Source organism: Pseudopipra pipra, chromosome 19 (genome assembly GCF_036250125.1).
Source record: "Pseudopipra pipra isolate bDixPip1 chromosome 19, bDixPip1.hap1, whole genome shotgun sequence".
NCBI lineage: Eukaryota > Metazoa > Chordata > Aves > Passeriformes > Pipridae > Pseudopipra > Pseudopipra pipra.
Genome location: NC_087567.1, coordinates 3,435,489 through 3,457,857, shown reverse-complemented (window position 1 = coordinate 3,457,857; position 22,369 = coordinate 3,435,489). Strand labels below are relative to the sequence as shown.

At 46.8% G+C, this 22,369-nt stretch overlaps 1 protein-coding gene and 1 long non-coding RNA gene across 6 annotated transcripts in view; both read left to right on the top strand.

Moving 5' to 3' along the window:
• The window catches only part of TBCD (tubulin folding cofactor D), a 579,906-nt gene that overhangs the window by 489,923 nt on the left and 67,614 nt on the right, over positions 1-22,369 (top strand). The gene's annotated exons all lie outside the window — the stretch shown is intronic.
• Positions 1-22,369, top strand: part of LOC135424471 (uncharacterized) — a 69,359-nt gene that overhangs the window by 5,506 nt on the left and 41,484 nt on the right. Inside the window, exons 3-7 of the long non-coding RNA XR_010435238.1 lie at positions 434-542; positions 5,236-5,343; positions 7,919-8,068; positions 10,778-10,948; positions 21,199-21,319. This is a non-coding gene — a long non-coding RNA (uncharacterized LOC135424471). The remainder of the gene's footprint in view (positions 1-433; positions 543-5,235; positions 5,344-7,918; positions 8,069-10,777; positions 10,949-21,198; positions 21,320-22,369) is intronic.

The window sequence follows — 22,369 nt, the reverse complement described above, 5'->3', positions numbered from 1 at the left end:
TTAGAGTTAAATGGCCAAATGGAGAGTTAATGTGTGGTGAGCAAAACTCCTTTTAGTGGAAAATGTTTTTTATGTTAACTTTTGTAAGAAAACAGTTTTCCATACTTGTCAGGCTTGACAGTTAAAGTTAATGGTGTTAAAAAACAGAGTACTGAAAAATGTTCCCTTCGGTGTGAAAGATTTATTCAATGAGAGTTTGCTCGAAAAGTTATTTTGGCTAAAGGTGCTGGCTTTTGCCTAATGCCTGGAACAAAGGTCCTTGCTGTGTTACCAGGATGGGGACAGCCCCAAATTCATGATTTCCCAATTAAGATGACATGACCTATTTTCTTTTATTGTTGACCTATTGTTGACCCCTTTTTAAAAAGAATGCCACCTTTAAATGTCTTTTTCTTTTTTTTCCACCCCCCCCCCCCCCCCCCTTATGGAAAAGCACAAAGAGCAAATGCTGATCTCTCTGTGCCTGGAGTAAAGCTTGGGACGTGCTGGGATGCTCAGAGACAGAATTTGGGAGTTAATCTGCACTGAAAGGGGACTGAAAAGTGAGTTGAACTATTCCAACCCATTACATGCTATTTAACAAGGTAGTTACGGCCTGAAATTTCTCATGTCTTATTTGTATGGCCAGAGGAGCAGCGCTGGCTCTCCCTGGGCTGTGGAGGTTTGTAAAGGAGCTGAGTGACAGCAGGAGCATGGCTGGGGGTTTTGGGGCTCTTTACTGGCTGAACTGGCTACCTGGAAACATACTGGGCAGGGAAGGGGCTTTTCACAACTGCCCATTTCACCTACACACGTGGAACTGCTTGAACTGGCAACCTGTTTGCTCCTTACTCACCCCAGTACCTTTAAAAAATTGATGCCTCTGATCCACAGTGGGTAGAAGTTGAGGGCAGTTTCTCTCTTAACATCAAAGGATTTTGTCTCTTGAAGCATTCACTGGATTTTCATCTCCTTATGACATTGATGAAGTAGGTATCACTTGACTCTCTAGTTTCCTGGAATCAGGCTGTGGGGCCATACGTGTGGTTTTTGTTCTGGCTGTGGCTCGTGTTCTTCTAAAGCAAAGGCTCATGAATGGACTCTTGAAATCTGCCTGCCCATGGTCCCCTTTTTCAGCCTCCTAATTTAGTGCTACTTTTTATAATCTGGACTTCTCAAAATATCTGAATTCTACCTGTCGAAAATCCCTGTAAATATGGAGTTGGTGTGGGTTGGCAGAGCTCCACAGGCCTCCACGAAAAGCTGGTTGATCTATTCTGGTACTTAGAATAAATTCATCAAGACTTAGTCCAGAGAGGCAGAGATTAAAGTCAAAAGTGTTAAAGCTCTGTTTTGGAGCCCACCCATGTCAGAAATTACATTTTCCTGAGCTCCTATCCAGGAAGACTACATTGCATGGCTTTTTCAGAAGAAAGCCAAAGACGTTCTGAGGCTTCTGTGCTCCCTAAGCACACCTGTGTGCAGGTGCTGTGTTTAACATGCAATTCTGGAACTGCTGCTCCTTCCAGCCCTCCCATTTGCCTTATCCTGTTTGGATCCTGGAGATTCTGGGTGCAAACAGAAAACTGATCACGGAGTCCTCACTAGACAAGTGAGAATGCAATGTGTGCTTGGGTTAAAGGTCTCCCAGTGATGTTTGTACTCCTCCAGGAAATCAAAGCCTGAGCGATGCCTTCATGACCCTGGTGATGTGGGGGCTGAGGGGAAGCAGGATCTGGAAGCTTTTGGACATGTGGAGTCTCAGTGTGGGTGTTTTCCTCTGTAGTGAGAGGTTTGTAAGGCAGAGTTGGAGCCTCTCACCCTCCTCCAGCTACACCTCTCTGGACACACTGCAGTGATGTTGCTCAGATGGAGTCTGGGATCAGCACCAGTGCAGCAGCAGATTAGACATAGGCAAGAATGTTGATTATGTCGCCCCTCACATCTGTCCAAGAGAGGCTTTGTTAATGTTACAACTGAGTCAGATTTCCCTGACCTTGGAGGTGGATGTGTTTATCCTGGAGAAAATTCCACATTCTTCACTTTGTGAGTTCTGAGAACCCACATTTACCAGTGCAAGGGGCTGGGGACAGCGGGGAGGTGGCAAGATCCACATGGATGAAGTCATTAAATTACTACTTTGACATGATTCTTGAAAGACTGGTGGAAGACTTTCAGATGGACGAGGATTTGAGCAAAAACTCACGCACCACATGGTTCCCAGAATGATTCCTAAATCCAGCTTTAAGTCCTGTATTAAAAGACTCCTGATTTCTACTGGCACTGAAGAACTGCAGCTTTGGATTGCAAGTGCTGCTGGTGCAGAGAGCCTGAATGCCCAGAGATGGAGTCAGAGCCCAGCTTTGTGCTCTTGTGATTCAAACCCAGGCACTGGATGACTGTTGTTTGCAAACTACTTTGCTCATGGATGTTTTCAGTGGGATAGAATCTTCCTGTGAAGATTCATTTAGAGGTACCCTCCTACTCATCCTCTGGGCCAGTAACTAACCCCAAAATGAACTGACTTCCTTGCCCATACAGAGCTTTCTGTTTAGTTCAGTTTATGAGTGTGGATTTGGACTGACCATTGTTGTACCTGACAGGGTTCAGAGCCATCTGAGCACCTTGTGTTAGGATCCCACGTGCTGCCTCTTCAGCCAGACTTCAGATGGTCATTCTGGCAGGATAAGGCCTGCTCCTCAGTTGCATGGTAGTAACAAATGGATTTTTAAATGGAAGGAAATGTCACTGTTATCTGTTTGGAAGCAGTGCTGCAGTACTCTGTGTGGAAAAGAAGAAGGTGCCCGATGTGTTTTAGCTTTATTATTGTTATAACCCATCATCTTCTGCTGAAAGTGGAGGTGGCCTTCAAAAGAGTCCAAACTGCAGGGAATTCAGCTTTTTTACCCCCTAGAAATATGTTTGCTTTTAATGACATTTTCATCTATAAAAGCTAAAAATAACATGCCTCGTTAAGTTCAAAGCACTCTGGGACACAGTTTGCTCTTTCTGGCTGAAAAGTTTAAATTTTCCCTGGAGAGGATCACATTTTCTGTTGGGTTTGGTGTTTTGTCTGCCTGCCTGCTGCAGTTTTGTGTGACTGTGGAAAATAGTGGGGACCTGTGAAGCACCATTCACAAACCTGGGACTTTGGAGGAGCTGATGTCTCATTCCTGAGTGGAGAGAAGTTGATATTGTCTCCTCCCTTTGTCAGGAGGAGAGTGAATGATGCCAACACAGCTGATAGGAGTCCTCAAGCCAATCCTGGTAATTGTTGTCAAACTTTTGGTTTCATCAGAAAATATTTCTGTTTGCAGTCTAGCAGATATTACATAGCTAAAGTCAGTGAGAATCCCCCCTCTTACTCTTTTGGTTTTGAAAGGGAGGGGATGGCTGAAAGTACAACCATTTCAAATGTCTGTGGCACTTCAAAGACAGTCCTGCCATTTGGTCCTGGGTACAGGCAAGAAGTGTCATTTCCTCTCTATGTGATCTCATCTAGATAGTTCCTAGAATTACATGTGAAGTGAGAAAGAGATATAGTACAGCCCAGCATGTTACAGCTCAGTAACTGGCATTGCTTAATAAATGGTGTGGGATGTTTGTGGTGCAAAAAAGTCAGGATGTGAGCCTGGACACAGCCCAGGAGTGACGTGGGAGACAGAGGATGTTCAAGTGCTGAGCAGAAAACTGAAGACTTGGGGAAAAGATGATTAATGGAGTCTGTGTGGGTCCTACTGAGAGCAGCAAAGGCTGAGCTGGGCTGCAGAAAGGGCTCGGGTTGCAGAGCAGGAGGGTGGCAGGGACTCTGTGAGTGTGGAGGTGGGGAGAGCTGAGTTTTTGTGTTCACAAGGGATGAGAAGGTCAATAACAAAGAAAGGGCAGGACCACACTGACCTGCTGCCACCTCCTGTCTTGGGAAGGGCTGTAAGCTTGGAAAAAGCAGTGACATCTGAGAATGAAACCTTGAGGAAGACTGGTAATAAGTTCTGCTCTGGCATTACCCGTGTAAAGTTTCCAAGCAGGAGAGACCCACTGTGATTCACACTGTGCATGCAGGTGGTGGAGAGACATCACCTGTCCTGAAAAGCTGACAGGCTAAATGGACCTTAAGTCATCACAGAATCACAAAATGGTTTGGTTTGGAGGGACCTTTAAAGATTATCTCGTTCCACACCCCTGCCATGGGCAGGGGCACCTTCCACTAGACTGGGTTGTTCAAGGCCCCATCCAGCCAGGTCTTGACCACTCCACAGTGCTCATTAATTCATTGCATAGGTGTTTAGGAGTGGCTGCAGCCACTTGGGATCCCAGCTTAGCTGGTGCAATGCAGCTCTGCTCTGGGAGCTGATGTGTTTTGTGCTGAGGTGTGACTGTGACACTGCACTCACCTTAGTTTCTACTCAAAGCTTTGTCCCATACACCTGGGCTCACATTCAGCCAGATCAGATTCTCTCCCTCATTTACTGAGATGCATTTGAGTTGTCTCCACTTTCTTGTCTCTTACTGATTGTTTTAAGACACTTACAGATGTAGTTCAGTGCAGGTTACCTGTCTTATGAAGAACATTAAAGGAGCTGGGATATTATCCCCAGGGGAAATCTCAGCCCTTCCCTTTTTATTGCAACAACTAGATGTGCTTTTAGAATGTTAAGATGTATTTTATGTAATTTAAAATCAAATAATAATCGTAGTGGGGTGATTTTGCTATTGATGAATTCTACAGTGTTTTCTCCATTCTCCTGGTGTGCTCCTGCCCCGATGAGGAAAATCTTTCTCAATGCTGCTCCACAGCAGTGAGTTTTAGGCTGATCTGCTGATCTGTTTCAGGCTGCACATGGTGATTAGACAGAGAAAAATATAGAAATCATCATCAGGAGTGTTTTATGAGGGGCACCCACAGCATAACAGTTAGTTGGTGATGGCACTGCTGGACATCTTTGCCTCCATAATCAGGCACTTGTTTGCCCAGGGAACCCTGTGCCCCTTTCCCGAGTTTCTGAAAGATTGTGCAGGGGGTTGAAATGTTTTTGCAGCTGATCCATCTGAAATCCCATCAGGTTAAAGGAAAAGAAAAGCCACGTTTGTTGGATTATGGTTTCCAGATCCTTCAGATTCTGGAGTGGGCAGGGAGGGGATTGGAGAGGGAATCACGGCTGGAGCAATTAATCTCGTCGCAGCTCGGACAGCCCTCGTCACAGGCTGACAGTGATTTATGAACAAGGCTTTAATATTTTTCTACTCTGTCTTGTGCAGGAGCAAAGTCAGATCTGCCCCAGCGTAAGCTGGCACTGTTCCATGGGAGTTGATGGTCTACCAGCTTTTCTGAGGGCAGCTCGTTGCCTCCCATCATCGCTGGGAGACGTGAGTAACGATGCTGGTTCTTTGTCCTGCCTGAAGTGGGGATGTTTAATTTGAGGTGTGCAGCAAAGTCTAGAGCTGTTCTCACCGTTGCCTGCCCAAGAGCAAGTGACTGTGCTGAAATTGGTGAGGTTCCAGGGTGAGTTCATGGTTCAGCCATGGATTAAAACAGGTCGAGCTGTACAAAGCCATGGCTGTTCCTGGTGACATGGGGTCCTTCCCAGCCCACTCTGCCTGGCATTGAATGATTTCCACAGCCTTTGCCAGATGGAAGGAACTGAGGAAGGAAACCCCTCTTTCAGGCTGCTTCCTCCCACCTGGACAGGCACTTTTGCCACAGCTCAACTCTGTAAATCAAAATATTTGCTGTGCTCTTGGCCCGTAATTCATGTTATCTTCAGCCAACATGGGGCTGTAGAAGCTTGGAGGTGATGTTGGTGCCCATCAGTGACATACTCAATGGTCTTAAAGGTCTTTTCTAACCTGAATGATGCTTGGTTCTATAGAGAGGAGATGCCAGAGCTCCCAAACCCACCATGTGGACCTCAGGCTCTGGCTTTCTGGTGCCAGGAAAGGGGTTGATTAAGTGAGTGAGGCCTCCTTTGCATGTAATTTGCATGCATACAGTCACTTCAGAAGTTCTTTTAAAAGGGAAAAAGCTCAAATCTCCTTTTTCACCCCTCTCAGAGTGAATTTTGCTCAGTTGTTCAGTTTGGACAGGAACATGTTCATCGTGCTGAGGGTTAAAGTCTTGATGTGAGACTGAGGAATAGAGCTGGATCTCTTCATTTACCTTTAAATTCAGGTGCTTTAGAGCTTTCACCAGTTCAGACCATCACAGCTGCTGGTGGGACACTGCCTGGTCTAATTTCACCTTTCTCAGCCATTTTGAAACTCAAGATTGCTGAAGTTTTCTGCTGAAATGCAAACAGTGTCTTTGCCTCTAATCTCCTCCGTTCCCTGAAGCTGCCCTTGTCTCCATCTTTCATCCACATCCAGACAGAGGCTTCCACAAGGTCTTAAGCAGCCTTAGAACATTTCCCCAGATGATTTTCATTTCCTCTTGCCCTGCCCTTCTCCAATCCAGCTTGGAGCCGAGGTTTCCAAATACCTTGAGGGAAGGCTATTCTTGTGGTTTTGCTGCAAGCTTCAGGGAAAGTCATACAGGACATTCCTCGAGGGCCCAGATTTCGGGGATTTTCAGTTTTGTTTTGCAGATCTTGCAGCTTTGCGCAAGTTTACATCAAAATGTAGAGGCTGAACTGAACTTCTTGAAGATTTCCTGTCACTAATAGTATATTTGGGCATCAAACTTGGGGATAATAGGGTTTTTTTGCGGGTCAAAACCCCCTTGTGTGAGCTCTGGTGCAGGGCAGTGTCCCATCGAAGCCAAGGGACAGATGTCATTCAGAGGAGAAAAATCAGTCCTGGCCACACTCAGAAGTCCTAACCACAGCTGAGCCTGTTGTAACTTCCCTGCCAAAACTTTTCTTTCATTAAAACAGTAAAAAAAAAAAAAAAAAAAAGAAGTATTTTAATTAAATACAAATTTCTGTGGAATATATCTGCTGCTTTCTGAAAGCACCCACGTTTTATCGGTAACTCAAAGCCAGAACATCGCGGCTCAGCAGAAACTATTTACATTTGAAAGCTTTTCAGCTGAAAATGTGTATGTTTTGGAATTGAAAAATCTTTTTTTTATGGCTTTCATTTTTATGGGAACACTGGAAAATTTCTGCTTTGGGGCAGGACTATTCTGACTCTGGTAAGATTTTTATTCACAGAACCAAGCGCTGTTTTCTCAAAGAGACATTTCTACTTGTATTTTCTCATATCTTTTTCTTCCCTCTCGCCCCTCAGACCATTTCCTTTGACTTGTTTAACTCCTCTTGAAAACCAATAGGAGAAATGGGGCTTTGTGTTAGCTGGCTCCCTGTTTTGGGCAGCTAAACAACCACCCCGGAGAGCTCTCTGGTCTGACTGCAGGCACAAAGAATGCAGATTTCACAGTGGAAGCTATTTGAAAGGTTATTTTCAGGCCTGAGATATATCCCAGCACTTCATCCACCTGAGCCTGGCCTCTGCTGAATGATCAGGTGCCATGGGCAGGGCAAGCCCGATGATTTTAATCTAAACGGGCATGACAAGATGAGAGGCCAAATGCTGAGTGGATTTAATCAGCTGACAAGTGCAGTGATTAACCTTAAATATTTTGCAGTCAGTCCCAGAGTGGAATTTCTGCATAGAAATAAGGCCATCAGCCACGGGCACTTATTTGCTGGCAGAGTGATGTGCTCAGCCAGTGAGGAAGTTCTGGTTATGTGCAAAGCTGTGAGTAGTGACAGACGATGAGTTGTTAAATAACTGCACAACTCGTCAGGCACGGGAAGGTGCTTCCAGCCTGGAGTGTGGCTCTCCCTTCCCTGGAGAGCCACAGTGGGCTGGGGACACATGGGCTCTCCAGAAATGCTGTGATTTTTTGCACTGCCAAGTGCTGCTGCCTCTGCTCTCTGCTTTCCCTGCTGCTCCCTGCTCCTTTCCCTTTAGGATGCTGCTTATGGAACCTTTTTGTTTTCAGCAGAAACTCGGGCTGGTGCCTTGTGCACTGAAATAAAGGCTGAAGGGGAGGTGGCAGAACTGGACCTTGTGCCTATTGTGAGACCTTCTCATCCTGGAGTTGGCCTCTTGTATTTCTCACACCAGAAGTTTGCTTCCAACCCAGATCCAGGTCAGAGCAGAGGGTGAAACTAAATTTTTCAGGTGCCTTCAGCAGCCTTGCACAATCTCATCTCCCAGCTTGACCTGGACAAAGCTGGAGCATGTCCAAAGAAGGGCAACAAAGGTGTGGAAGGGTCTGGAGCACCAGGAGCAGCTGAGGGAGCTCAGGAGGCTCAGCCTGGAGAAAAGGAGGCTCAGGGGGGACCTTCTGGCTCTCTGTAACTCCCTGATAGGAGGAGGGAGCCAGGTGGGGGTCAGGCTCTGCTCCCAGGGAACAAGGGACAGGATGAGAGGAAACAGGCTGAAGTTGCACCAGGGAGGGGATTAGGTTGGGTGGTTGGATGTTAGGGAAATTTTCTTCACTGGAAGGGTGGTCAAACACTAGAACAGGCTGCCCAGGGCAGTGGTGGAATCATCATCCTTGGAAGTGTTCAAAAAATGTGTAAATGTGGTGCTCAGAGACATGGTTTAGTGGTGGACTGGGCAGTGCTGGGTTAATGGTTGAACTTTATGTACCTCACAGCTTGAATTCAATATGGGAAAGGTATTGCTTCTCTCAACCTCTGGATGACTAACTGTTTGGTAATAATATTTAGCATTAAAATTTCATAACATTTTATGTTTAATGGCAAGACATTTCCCTTTTGACTGCACTGCACTGGTGAATTGTCACGTCACACACCAGACTGCAGCACCAATGATGCTGGAAAGTGCAAGCCTGGCTTGGACCAAATGCTGTCCTTCTCCCCAAGCCTTCAGATGGTTTCCACTGCATAGATGCAGCAAACAATGGTATAAATAGAGAAGGAGGAGAAGACAGAAGGACATTGGAGGTGACACCCAGTGTGCAGGTGTGTGTGACATACCTGGGAACTGTGGCAGTGGTGCTGGGCACAGAGTCCTTGCAGAGCCATCCTCTGAGTGCTCACAAACACTCCTCAGCAGTGCTGGGGCTCAGTGCTCAGCAGACAATGTGGGGAAAGCTTGACAAAAGTGATTTGTTGGAGCAGACACTGCACGAAGTCAGGGCCATGAAAAATATAAGCCTAATACCGATTATTTATGGTGTGCTGGGATTTCCTGACGGGGTATTTCGGGAATGCTGGCTGAGCTGGCTTGGGTAAAGACCTTCCTTCAGCAGTGTCGAGGAGCTCCTCTGAATCCTGAGAAGGGTGCAAAAGTCTGAAGTCACTGATGCTGCCTCTGAAGTTGGCCTTGTATCCACTGGATTTGGGATGGTATTCCAGCCTGGAGCAGGTGACAGAAAGGTTACCAGTGCAAGTGCTCCTCGAGCCACAGGGCTTGCAGTGGGGCAGCAGGGTGAAAATGGGTTTATTTAGAAGATGAAACATGTTGTACAAATCCTACATGCTCCCAAATCTGTGGTGTTCATACTGACTGTGGAAGACTGGCTGCAGCCATGAATCAAATGCCTCTTGTTCATGGCTGGACTTGAACCCCTCCCACCTTTAAGGAAAAAAGGGGTGTGATGCCCTGGGTTATTCCTGCTTGATAATATCAGGCAGCTTTCTCCCCTTCTTCCTGAGAAGCAGTACTTGCTGCCTCCACATGACAGGAGAAAAGTATGTTTTAAAGAGCAATATTAATAATAATAGCAACATTAAAGTGTGGGGAAGGATTACAAAGGTAATTCCGAGATCCTTCTCAGTAATGCAGGCTATTAACAAAAGATAATCACCTTTAAGTCAGTCACCTTTAGCCCTGGAGTAAAATGGAGGCACAATTATTCAATGCAGTACAAAAGTAATTTAAATAGAGATGGATGAACCGTCAGCTCTCTCAGTTCTTGCTTGGGAAACCAGCCAGGGCCAAGTCCTAAAGGGAGGAAAATACAATAAAAAAAGGGCAGGAATAAGCAAGCCATTCCTGGTGTCCTCCTCTCTGTTTTTCTGCTGGAGCTGAAGTCGTTCACCCTTTGTAGCGTAAAAAGGGTAAGGGGGAAAAATAGGAGAACAGTGTTGAAAAGCAGTTCTTCATGTTCCTTTTATGAGTAGCACTTGGAGGCTCTTTTACTCCAGACTGCCATAAAATGTCTCCATCCATTCTCTTTGTCAGAGCTTGGGGGTTTGTCATCAGGAACCACACGGCCGTGGGGTGTCCTCATTTCTGCCACGGCTGCTCTGTCCTGAGCAGCAGCCTGAGGAACAAGGTGGGATCAGCTCCTATGGAAGTACCACATCTGTTCAAAGAGGGCTCAGGAGCCAAGGAAATTGTTACCAGCCAGCCCAAAAGATGTGGCCCCGGTGTTCATTTTTGTGCGTAGGAAGCTTTTCTGTGCTGGAAACAGGAGCCTCTTTCTTTTCAGCAACAGCTGTGTGATCCCTTCCATTGTGTCCACATCCTGCCTTCTTCCCAGAAAATGGCCTGGGGTTTCTGGAGTGCAAGGGCTTGGCAGTTTCTGTGGGATTACTTCTGAGTGCCACCTTGCTGGCTTTGTTGTTTGAAAGGGTTATTGGAGCTTTATGCTGGGAAGGAGAAGTGTGTGGACTCTGGAAGCAGTCAGGAGATTGCAAAAGTGACTTTGGAAGGTCTTTCAAGCTGCAAAGATGAGCAGTTGGGGCCCTTGGAAATGCCCAAGGCAGGGCTGTAGCCACATGCAAGTCCTCTGGACAAGCTGGCACTGACTCACCATCTGAGCTTGCATTCAAGCAATTAAAATTCCCACTTTTAACATTCCCACTGGTTTTCCTTCCCACAGAAAGAAGCACTGGAGCTGAGCATCCAAACCCATCCATTGTCCTTGCCTCCATGAGCAGCAGCAGGATGACAGGCAGCAGCCAGGTGAGGAAAGACTCCCGAGCCTCGTGGCACGTGGCTCAGCCTGACCCCTGCTCTGGAGCAGCCGGGGACGTCGGGGAGAGATTAGCAGGTATGAGAAATTACAAACAGGATAAACTTCTTGGAAACAAAACTGAGAGTTGCTGGGAGAGGCATTGTGAGTGGCTGCTAATCCACCGAGCAGAGGGAGGAGAAGCTCCAGCCCAGCCCGGTGTGGAGTGGGATGAATTCCGTGCTCCTGTTTTATGTCCTGTCTGGGCAGGCGAGGGGCCTCGTGTGCTCATTCCTGAGCCATTCCCGAGTGGCTCTGTCTGGACTGCTGCCTGCTGTGGCTTTATAAACACCGTGGTAGGAGCTCAGTGCCTGATTATTCTCAGAGATATTATCGCAGTGTGAGCTCCCATTGCTCCTTTTCCCCTGCACAGCTCTTGTGGAGGCTCCTTACCCAGGGCTCCTGAGCTGGTGGCCTGGCTGGTCCACCCTGTGTGATGGGGCAGCTCCAAAGTCCTGGTTTGTAGTGTTGCCACTGGGTGCAACCCCCTGTGCCCCAGAGTTTGGGCTTGTATGAGAGCAGTGCTGCCGAGGGAGTCCTTCAGAGGAGTTTGGAGGACATGGAAGAACCTGTGAATATCCACCAAGGGATTCCTGGTGTTGCAGTTTCTGAGCACAGGCAGGCAACTGCCAGCATCAGTGTGGAGTGAGCAAAGACCTCACCCTGAACTGGCAAGTGGAGCATGGGAGGAGACAGGGAACTGGCATCAGCTTTTGCAGCTGGGGACATTTGATGGCAGAGCCATCAGTTTGGGTTTTGTCTGTGTGTTTGGGTGACACACGTGATTTTGGGAGGCTTGTGAGGGGTAACACCATGAGCAGAGGGAGGGCTGGGGTCGGTCCCTGCCTGTTGCACAGCTCAGTGAGTCAGAGGAGGCTGCACTGTGCCAGGATTCCAGCGCTGTCTGGAAATTCTCCGTGCGTCCATCAGCACCTGTCCGTCTGAGAGTCAGAACCCTGGGCTTCCAACCAGAGTGGTAAACATTTAGGACCCAACCCAGGATGACAATAACCATGGCAGAAACCTTTCCATCACACACCAGGTTAAGCCTGGTTTAGGCATTTCAACCCAGAATTTCTCCTCAGGGTTTTTGGGTGGCGGCGCTTGCTCGGGACCCTTCACTTCGTCCCATAAAACCTTGCTCATGCACTTGGTCTTTGTCTACCCCCTACTTCAGGCTCATGTTCAAGACCCTGGTGGAGAATATCTGAAAAAAAGCAGACAAATTAGCTGTGTAAAAACTGGAGTATATTGCTAGTGTGTTTATTGTGTTCTGATGTTAACCCTTGGTGTTCTGTTCTGGGGGTAAGCCCTGAGCTGGACACTCCATGTGCTTTGGGGGTTTCTGAGTGCTCTTGGCCTCCAGCACTGCTGAGGTGGGTGTTGCTGACTGTGCTGGCCCACGTGGACTCCAGGGGACGTGGCTTGCTGCCTTCTTGCTGCAGCACCACGTTGTAGTAGCCTTGTGTAATAGATGGCATCTAGTTTATATTGGGCACTGTGGAGGAGACACCTGTTCCTGGAGGATGTGAAAGCTGGATCAAAGCCCAGATTGTTGTTTTTATCTCTCCCTGTTGTGTGAAAATGAGGGGCACAGAGGTCTGGGCAGAGCCTCGTGGGTGTTTAGGGGCTGTTGAGGCACTGCATCCCTGTTGAGAGCAGTGTGGGTTCGGGGAAAGAAGAAAAGGGAAGCAGCTGAAAATCAAATCCTTCTTGTGTTCTGCTCGTCTGAAGCCCTGAGCAATTTGTGAGTTTGCTTTCAATATCTGTCTATTAGAGCAGACCTTTTTTCCATAGAAATTGCTCTCAGGTTCTTGATCAGCTTGAATAAGCACAATGCCTTCCCTTGTCAGGGAGGCCCACTCCTGCAGTAAATCTGATGCTGAGAAATTAGATTTCTCTGCTGCTCCCGAGCTGTCACCAGAAGAGTCGGACGACAGCGACCCGTGGGGAGAGCTGAGCGTGGCATTGCTGGTTTGTGTCTGCCTGAGCAAGGCAGGGCTTCCTTGGCTCACCAAAAAGGCAGCTTTGCCCTTCAAATTCTCATTTGATTCGTGGTGGATGAGCTGAAAGAGCTGTGGGCTGAACCTGAGAACTAGGAGCCATTTAACTGCTGCGTTTGGCTAAGCCAGACGAGAGGACCCCCTCAGCGAGTGTTACCCGTGTTTTAGTGGAGAAAAACCTGTTTTCCTCTTTCAAAAGTCCTAGCAGAGATGGGGTGGTGTCTCCTCTGTGCAAGGTGGTGACGTGTTGGTGATAACATGTCCCAGCCACTGACTGACCCTTCGTGTCTGGGGCCAGAACTGTTTTTAAAACTACTGAGGGACAGCTCACAGCGCCCGCTGTTCACTGTGACAGACCGAGCACCACCAACTGCTGGTGGCCAAGACACCATGAAAGAGGCCTTCAACTCCAGAGACAGCTTAGTAGAAAAAGTTTTTTAAAAAAAAATAAACACATTAATACTGAACTCTTTGTTCTGCTTTTGATGGCCTTCACTATTCACGTTTCCGAGTTTTTCTCTGCAGCCGTAAAATTTCGAAGAGCACTTTAAAAAAAAATTAAAGCCGAGATTTTTCTTAAAATCACATGTTGCCAGACACAGGGGACTTGAGAGTAAAGCTCCAGATATAATCCTGAGATTTGGCAGTGCTCTTTGTATCATATGAAGTGATGGTCTACAGCACTCGCTAATTGCTGCAGGCTGAAAACCGACTCTGGCTCCCGACAGGGATCTTCTGCTCATTCTCAGCACAGAATTTGTCCAGTTCTTCTGGGTAAGAGGGAAATATCACTTTCTAAAGGGCATAGGTACAAAAATTACTCAGGGATATACCCTGCATTCAGCTCGAATGGTATTTTTAACTGTTTTATTCAAAACAAAAATTGAGTGTGGGCACCTAGAATGATCTACAAATGTGTTCCTGAATAATCATACAGGTTATTTTGTCTTTATAAGTCTCCAAACCCTGTTGAAGACCAGCAGAAGAGAGCAGGCTGCTGGTTAAAGCAGACCATAGTTGGAGATCTGGGCTTGATGGACACATCCAGGTTCAATCCACATTTCCCCTCTGTGAACTGGGCTTTGTGCAGGTCTCCAGCAGAGGCAGTGTTACCTGGCAGGTACAGCACCAGTCTGAAAATAATCCTCTTTTTAATGTTCATTAAAATGGGTCTATTTTTGGACCATAGATCAGGCACTCTTCTGCAGTGCTATTCCTGCCTGTCCTCTCTGAGTTGCCTGATTAGGCACAGAACCTTTTGGGGCAGCAGCTCCTGTCCCAGATGTGACACAGGGGGACCCTGCTCCAAGCCAAGGCAAGGTTTGGGATCGGGCTGGGCTCCTGCAGTCTCCATCAGGATGGATTTATGGCAGCTGAACATATTCTCCTTGGCCACAGTGGAGATGTGTAGGTGCCATTGGAGAACCTGTCCCACGTCCTGCAGGTGTGGTGGCAGGGGCAGGACCTCCTGGACAGGAAAGGTGTTTTGCTGCAGAGCTGCCAAGCACAATCCTTAGGATACAGGAGAGGGAAGCTGGCCTTTTGCCCTTCTCCAGCCAGCTCCCAGCCAAATCCCCATTATCTTTACAAGCATCCTCCACCTGCTCCTGGGCCTGACTGTGCCTTTGCCAAGGCTCTGCTCTGCCTGTCTGTCATCACTGAGCAATTCTCCCTGTCTGGACATGCTGCCTTTTGCTTTTGGGCACTGGGCAGGTGACCAAGGAGCTCCCAGCAAGGGCAAGGAGCCTTTCCACAGTGCTGATCCCACAGGGAAGCCATCTCTCCTATCCCATGGAGCTTTTTGTACTGGAAAAACAGCAGCAAATCACTGTGGTGGGGGGGATTGGGACAAAAAGATGATTTATCTTGGGTGGGGTTGGAAAGGAAAGCATTTGCCTGCTCTCCTGTTCCCCTTTGCCCACCCCTGCCCTCGCTCCAGTGCCCACATCCCCGTGTCTGGCAGTGCTGGCCCCGGCTTTGTCTCCGTGACACGTTCCAGCAAACTGCCACACAAACACAAACATCAAAGGGCTGGCATGTGTGTTTTCTGAGGCAGCTTTCTAGGTTTTACTGGGCTATAAAATACAGCGACGAGGATATAAAAACAAAGCTGTGATGGACTTAGCAGAGAGCCAAAGCAAGTGAGGAGAGAAATGATGAAAATGAGAAAAAGGGTTATGAGCGAGGAATGATGTATCAGCCCCGTGTCAGGAGGAACAGATTTTGGAATAACTGTGAAGAGCATAAAACTGGTTTAGTCATTAAGGGAAAAAAAGGAAAAAATAGAAAAAGAGAGGAAAAAAAGAAAAGGAGAAAAAAAAAGAAAAGGAGAAAATAAAAGCCTGATAAAAATGAATAAAGGAGGGAACTTCAAAGCATAAATTTCTCGACTGCGTGACACTGATGTTTTGAACAGTTGTTCTGTGTGAGATAGCAGCAGTGATTTTAATGAACTTTAAAGAGCAGTATAAATAGGAGCAAACAAAGAAAGACGATCACATTAGCTCAGAGCCAGGCACGGAGCTAATTGCCTGAACAGGATTTAAATGGCAGGTTATTATTTTTTTATTTATGTGCATAAACGTATTTTTCTATTTGGGCGCAAGAAAATAGAATAAAATAAACCCGAGCCTCTCAATTTGGGTTTTCCAAGGGAATCAAATGCATGCTTGATTTCCATGAAGAACGTGAGCTGCCGAGCCAAAGGGCACTGAAATGGTGTAGCAGAGAAAGCAGGAGCCTTTTGTTGGCCTGGGAGGGGGCTGGGTGGGGAGAAGAATTCATTTTAGTTTGATGCACAAACTCTCTCTGATGTTTCAAATGGATTTCACAGTGTGGCTGCATGGGGGACTCAGAGGATCAGAACCATCAGAAATGGGGGAAAAAAACAGGTCACCTTGTTCTTGGAGTGGGTCACCTCATTCTCATCCTGGGTTGGAGATTTTCTTAGGCTTTGGATTTTCAGCTTAGAGCATTGTTTGTACTCAGGCTGCTTCTTGCTTTCACGTGTCCAGTAGCTGAAGGCTTGAGGTCCCCACTGCTGCTGGCAGTAGATGTGCAGAAGTGGCTGTGGGGGGAGGCAAGTGTGCTCTGTGTATGGCACCCACTTCTGGGCTTGGATACTGTGGGGCATCACTGGTGCCTGCTTTCCTGCATTTATACACTAAATAAAACCTTGTTTTATTGATAAAACATATCTTACAAATGTTTTATTGATGGTTAAAGAAAAATTACATTTTTTTCCCCCCTAAAACCTGGTATGAGTGAGCAAAGAACTCAGTGAAGAAAACTCTGTGTGAAATAAATTAGAAAGCAAGTCAGCTAATGTCTGAAAGTTGGAAAATCATCGACCAGATTCCCTTGTGGGTCTGACATTTCTCAATGTCAAATCTCTCTCACCTGTTGAACATTTGGTGGACTAAGAGCCACCACTGTGGAGACAAGCAAAGGGAGCCAGCCCTGCACATTTGCAGTGTTGAAAGCACCCTGGGCTGTGTAATAAGTGGGTTGTCTTGTTAGAGAAATTTGTGGTCCTTCAAGAGCTGCGAAGGAAGTTAATTAAAAATTACAATCTCTAATTGGGTACATGACTGGAAAGCCAACGTCCTGTGTACCTGAGGTGTAGAGAAGTGCAAATTCAGATTGCAATCACTGCTTTCTAATTCCCATCCTGACTTGCCCTGTGAAGACTTCAGAGTTTTGGCCCATTTCAAGCATTAACGAGCTTATCAGCTCTCCCCAAGGCCCCTCATCACTCTGCTGCTTGTGAAATAGGTTTCTTCACACTCCACAGCCCCTGCTCTCACTGTCCCCTCTCAGCCTGCCTTTTTCTGTGCCATTTCTCCTTGGAAGAGGCACCTGCAGTGCAGCACATTGCTGTGCTGACCACCCATGATCCTTGGATGTTTTGCCAAAGACCAGCAGCTGAAGGAGGGAACCATCTCTCTGATTTGTTAACCACAATTCTGGTCGTGGGTCAGAACAGTAGAGCCTGGAGAAAATCCAGCCCATCTCCCATCAGCTTTTCCAACTGTCACCCCCCATCATAATTTTCCTTCTTTGATTAAAGAGCAACGTGGATCCAGAAACCCCCAACAGAAGCCAACCTTCAGTGGAAATGTGATTAATCCGGACTTGACTCGGTATTTGCTTTAAATTAAAATTCTGGAGGAGTCCCTGTGCTTTTCATATTCCTTCCTCCTCACCACGAGAGGGACTGGCCTGAGATGGACATTTCTGAGCTGCTCGGATGGCGAGGTATTAAAGTGATTACAATTATCAGCACTGAGATTAAGGGATTTGGGTTGAGAAGAGAGGGAATTGGGGAAGGAAAAAGCAGAAGGAAGGCAAAGGAAGAAAAGAAAAATGCTTCAGTGCCTTTGCTGGCAACTTGGAAACAGCTTGTGTTTGCAGTCCATCAGCTCCTCTTGCCTGCTTTATTTTTAGTGGCCACAGTCTTGGATACCACGAGAAGTCCTTTAAAGTGTGTCACAGTCAGAGGAACAAGCCAGCTCAAAGCAGAAAAGAGGCCCCACAATTTTGCCAGCTTCCAGAATCCAGCCTGAATCGAATGCTTGCTCAAGGTTGCCGAAGGTTCAGGGAACAGAAAGGCTCTTGCAGGGCTGTTTGCTGAAGGTTTAATGGGTCAGCCTGTTCTTTTTGGCTGGGCTGAGCCGCGTCTCTGAGCCAGAGCTCTGACTTCTTCGGTGCCAAACTCCCGCTGCAGTCAGTGGGGCTGACTTTGGGGAAGTGCTTGGCCTTGCCTGGCTTGAAGCTGTTGATCCCCCTCCGAGGGATTGGGGTGGGTCACTCAGAGCAGGGACATCCCAGCTCGGTTCTGCAGAGCTGGCCCTGGCCATGCTGTGCCTGGGTGCTTCTGGCTGCTGAGCCTGGAGGCTCCACGCTGTGGGCCCTTGTTCCAGGTCAGTGGAGACCATGGCCTGGGTTTTCTCATTAGCATCACCTAGGATGAGCTGTTTGATATGGGTTTATTCATGAGGGCCTTCCCTCCACGTGTCCAAGTGGGGACATGCAGCACTGACTTTGCCCTTGCCTGATCTTGGTGCCCTTCAGGGTAGGACTGATCCACCAAAACCTTTGTGTTTTAGCAGGGGACAAAGATTATTTTTATGCTTGAGACATAACAGTGAGTTAAGACAGAATGACTCATAACAGGAGAACCCATCCACCCTCCCCAGCCCCCTGACCTGGTCTGGACTGCAGCAGTTGCAGTTGGGAACAGGCCAACTCCATCCCTGTGCTCCAGGCTGGAACACGCCCCGGATGGGTCGAGGTTTCTGCAAGTGTAGGTTTTTCTGAGCTTATGCAAACTCTGATTTTACAAAAGCCCATGAATTGCCCAAGTTTTTTCAAGGACAACCACAAGGACATCCCCAATAAAATGCCTGCTCCAAAGTGGGAAAGGCAGGGAGGAATTTTTAAGGAAAAAGTTGCTTGAACTGTTTAACTTAGCTAAAGAATGTTATTTTTGCTTCTCTCCTCATCCCAGAAGGGGCAGGTCATTTCAGATATAAATTAAAGAGAAAATATTGCTGGAGGCAGATTGTTCACCTGTAAAATCTCATCTCAAATCATTAAAGTTTGGCAAAGCTGTGTAAACAAACGAGGCTGAGAAACATTCAGCAGCTTTAAAACTTGATACTGTATTGCAGATATTCATTGGCTATTACATCACATCAAAATAACAAGTTTTAACTAATATTAAGAAAATTTATGATCAGAACAGGCCAGAATTTAAGTCGCTGCCCTGTGTAAATGTAGATATGATTGCCTTTCATTTCATGGTCACACAGTATTTTTTTTTAGATACCATATCAGAATCTTGTCAAGCGTTCAGTGGTAAGAGGTGAATAGTCTGGGTAAAGGATGTGCTATTGGATGTTTATGCTGTTGGATGTTTATCCCGGGAAACACTCCATAGTTCACTGACAGTAGTATCTTGGGACTCTTTATCAGGATTGTAATAAGGCAGAGATATGGTAAAATTCAAAACGTATTTGGTTTGGACCTCTGAGATCTGGAGCTCTGCAATTCACTGCCAGAGCAAAGCTGTCCCAAAATTGACCTGGAGAAACTTCTTGCACATTTTGGTGGAGTCCTGGAGGTTCGGAATAGCAGAGGTGAGAGGCAGCTTTCATCTGCTAAACAGTCTGTGCTTATTTTTTTTTGAAAAGTAAACCGTGTAATTAATATTGGGTCTGATGAATTCCGAAATCCTTCATTGTTTCTTGCTCTTTTTTGCAGTCATTGCAATCCTTTTTCCCCGTGAAAAGTGGGTCTGTTCCACTGGTCAAAACAAAGCAATTCTGTTATATTCTGACACCAAAATCAAAACAATGAAGTGAACTGAAATCAGATTTTCTTCAGTGGATTACTGAGAGGCAAATTGAAATGGTATTACAAATAATACCTCATAATTACAATGGGAATGATGAGCAGCCATAATCACGCCTCGCAGCTCTGTTTGTTAATAAGAAAGCAAAGCAGAGGAGTGCTGGGACATTTTTCACCTTATTTTTAATGTAGCTTACAGTTTTCAGGCCAGAATTTGAAGATGGAGCAATAGCCCTCACTGCCTCCAATACAAATAGGCTGCAGTGCACTGACCAAGCCTCTGACCTTGTTTTGCTTTGCAGAAGCAAAGACCCCACCAAAGTCTTGACGTAGGGACGGGGAGCGGATCCGCAGGACTCTGCTTCGTTTCAGTGGAAACTCTGTGCATTAATCATAGGTTTGACGCACTAAATGTTTCTGATTAACATCCCGCTTAAAACCACATGTGCTCCAGAGGCTGGAGCGGCACAGGTAACCTCAGGAAAACCAGGAACAGATGGCAGGACACGGCTGAGCCGAAAATCAGGAGAGACGTTTGTCCACGTTAAGCAGAGCAGAAGCCAGAGCAGCAGTTGTGGCTGAAGGCTCTGAGAGGGCTGTGTCCCTCTGCCTTGGGGGGGCAGCATCCTGGGAAGGGGGGGATTGTGTCCCACTGGAGTGTGTGCCATTGCTGACCTTTCAGCACGCTCCCATGGTGGAGGAAGGTGCTCATGGTCAACGTGGCTTCTCACTGCTGGAGTGGCCAGCACTGATTTTTCTGGGAGTGGGGAAAGGTATTAAAGTGGTCAGTAAGCAGGATATCCCAGACTGATGGTGGATGCCCCATCCCTGGGAATATTCAAGGTCAGATTGGATGGACTTGAAGCAGCCTGGTCTAGTGGAAGGTGTCCCTGCCCATATTGGGTGGGTAGAACTAAATTATCTTTGAGATCCCTTCCAACACAAACCATCCTGTGATTCTATGATGGTGGCATCAGCAAGGGTGGGTTTGCTGAAATCTTTTGGATGCTGCTGTGTCTTTTCCTCTCTCCCCTCACCAAGATAAGGTTTGCTGCAGCCAGGCTGCTCTGGTGTGAGGTCTGCCTTGTATCCTCTCAGTGCTTTTAGTGCCGTTCCTGGAACTGCTGTGTCTGGGGAAAAGCATTTGAAAATTGCACAGCATTAGTGTGCTGAGGAGGAGGTAATGTATGGAAAGCATTTGACCTCCTCCTGGCTCCTGTGGCTGGGACAAATTCTGATCTCATTTGCAGCAAAGCAAATCCAGAGTATCTACATTAAGCACATTAAGTTTAGTGGAGTTACTCTGGGTTTATATTGCTGCACCTGGTAAATGGGAGATGTCACCAGCAGCCTTTCCGTGACCCAGGGGAAGGGAATAATGAAGGCAACCTGCAAATGGAAGGATAAAACAGTTCCCGACAACAGGACTTTTGCAGGGGTGTGAAATTTATTGGGAGTTGCTGCAGGCTCAGCTTTATTTAAAACCAGCTCATGCTTTTGGTGCTGGAAGTATGGAATTAGGAACCTTACTACAGGCATCGCATTTTTAAAACATGTCAGAGGCTACCTGGGGCCTGCTTGGAGAAATGGCTCATCAGAGCAGTTCAGAAAAAGTCAAAGCATGGGAAAGGCTGAGGTTTTACTTTCTCATTTTCCCTCCTTTATTCAAGAAGGAAGGGGGAGATGGAGAAGACTCAAATAACCAAAACGAAAGAGAAAAGAAGGAGGGAATAAAAACTTAAGTTCCATGCAAAATTAACTAGAGAAATTAAATAGTGACAGTTGCCACATTTTTAAATTCTCTCTCTGCATGTGTAAAACACCAGTGGAAGATCCACCACTCATTTTAGTTTGGCTACCCACCTCCCCCAAACTCCACATCCAACATCACCAAATGGTTTCAGTGTTAAAGAGTCCTTTTATTTTTTCCAGTTATACAGAAAATTTGAAACATCTGGAAACTGAAGACTTCTTTGCATGCAGCATTTCCAGTCTGAGTCCCAAGAATCCTGAATCCCAAGAGAACCTGTGCTGGATCCCAGTGGTGGATGAGGTGAGAGACCTGATTAAGGTGATGGAGGAGCCTGACTCAGGTACTGGATGCACTTTGGAGATGTGTTTCTCCATCGCTTTTTCATGGGAGACAGCCCAGCTTCCTGAGAAAAAACATAGTTGGTCTGTTGCCCACACATGTCAGATGTTAATATACAGATGATTGATTGTGAAAATATTTAAAGTTCCAGTGAGAACCTTTATTCATCCCAGTGGAGAGGCAAAAAGGGACTTTGAGCTCCGTGGCACATTTTATCCCTCACGCTGGGTTCCTGTGTCCCTGTGGCTGGGAGCAGGGAAGTGAAGCTGTGTGGAGTGAGGCAGCTCCTCTCCCTCCATGTGAGTCACTGGTTTGGATCCCAACAGCCACACACACACTCAGACCCATCCCCTCATCACTGGGCACCCCCATCTCTGCTGGGCACGTGTGGGCTGGCAAAAGAAACTGCCTTTTAATTTGGAATGGGGAATCCTGCTGGGAAAGGAAATGTGGAGAGTGGGGTAGAAGTTACCTGCTGAGATCTGAAAGGATCTTCTCTTGTTCACCAGGGCCAGACTCTTTTGCCTACGTGTAGATGCCACCAGGGCAATGAAGGGGCCCAGTGCCCTGCAGGCAGAGAGCAGCCCTCAGTGTGGGTCCTCACCTCATGAAGTACCTGCCTGAAGCAAAAAGAAAGCCCTGAAAGTGTCTATTTTTCTCTGTTTTGTGTCTCCCTTTTCCTTCCTGGCTGTGTCCACGGTCAGTTCCTCTGTGTGTCGATTTTCTCCTCCACACCTTGTGCTGTGAGGTTTGGTTTTGGGGCAGGCTGAGTCCTTGGCTGCTCATGTCTCATTCCAGAGGTGCTTAAAGCCTCTCATTTGTCATTATCAGACTTAATTTGGACAAAAATGCCACAGATTAGATCTTTTTTACAGGACTTGGTTGTCAAATAGTTTAAAATCACAAACCAATTTGTCAATTTACTTTTGGTTCTTAGAAAAGCCACACTGGGCTTTAGGACTTGGTAAGTCTGGGGAACATGCACTGGGATTTTCACATTACTGGGAAAAC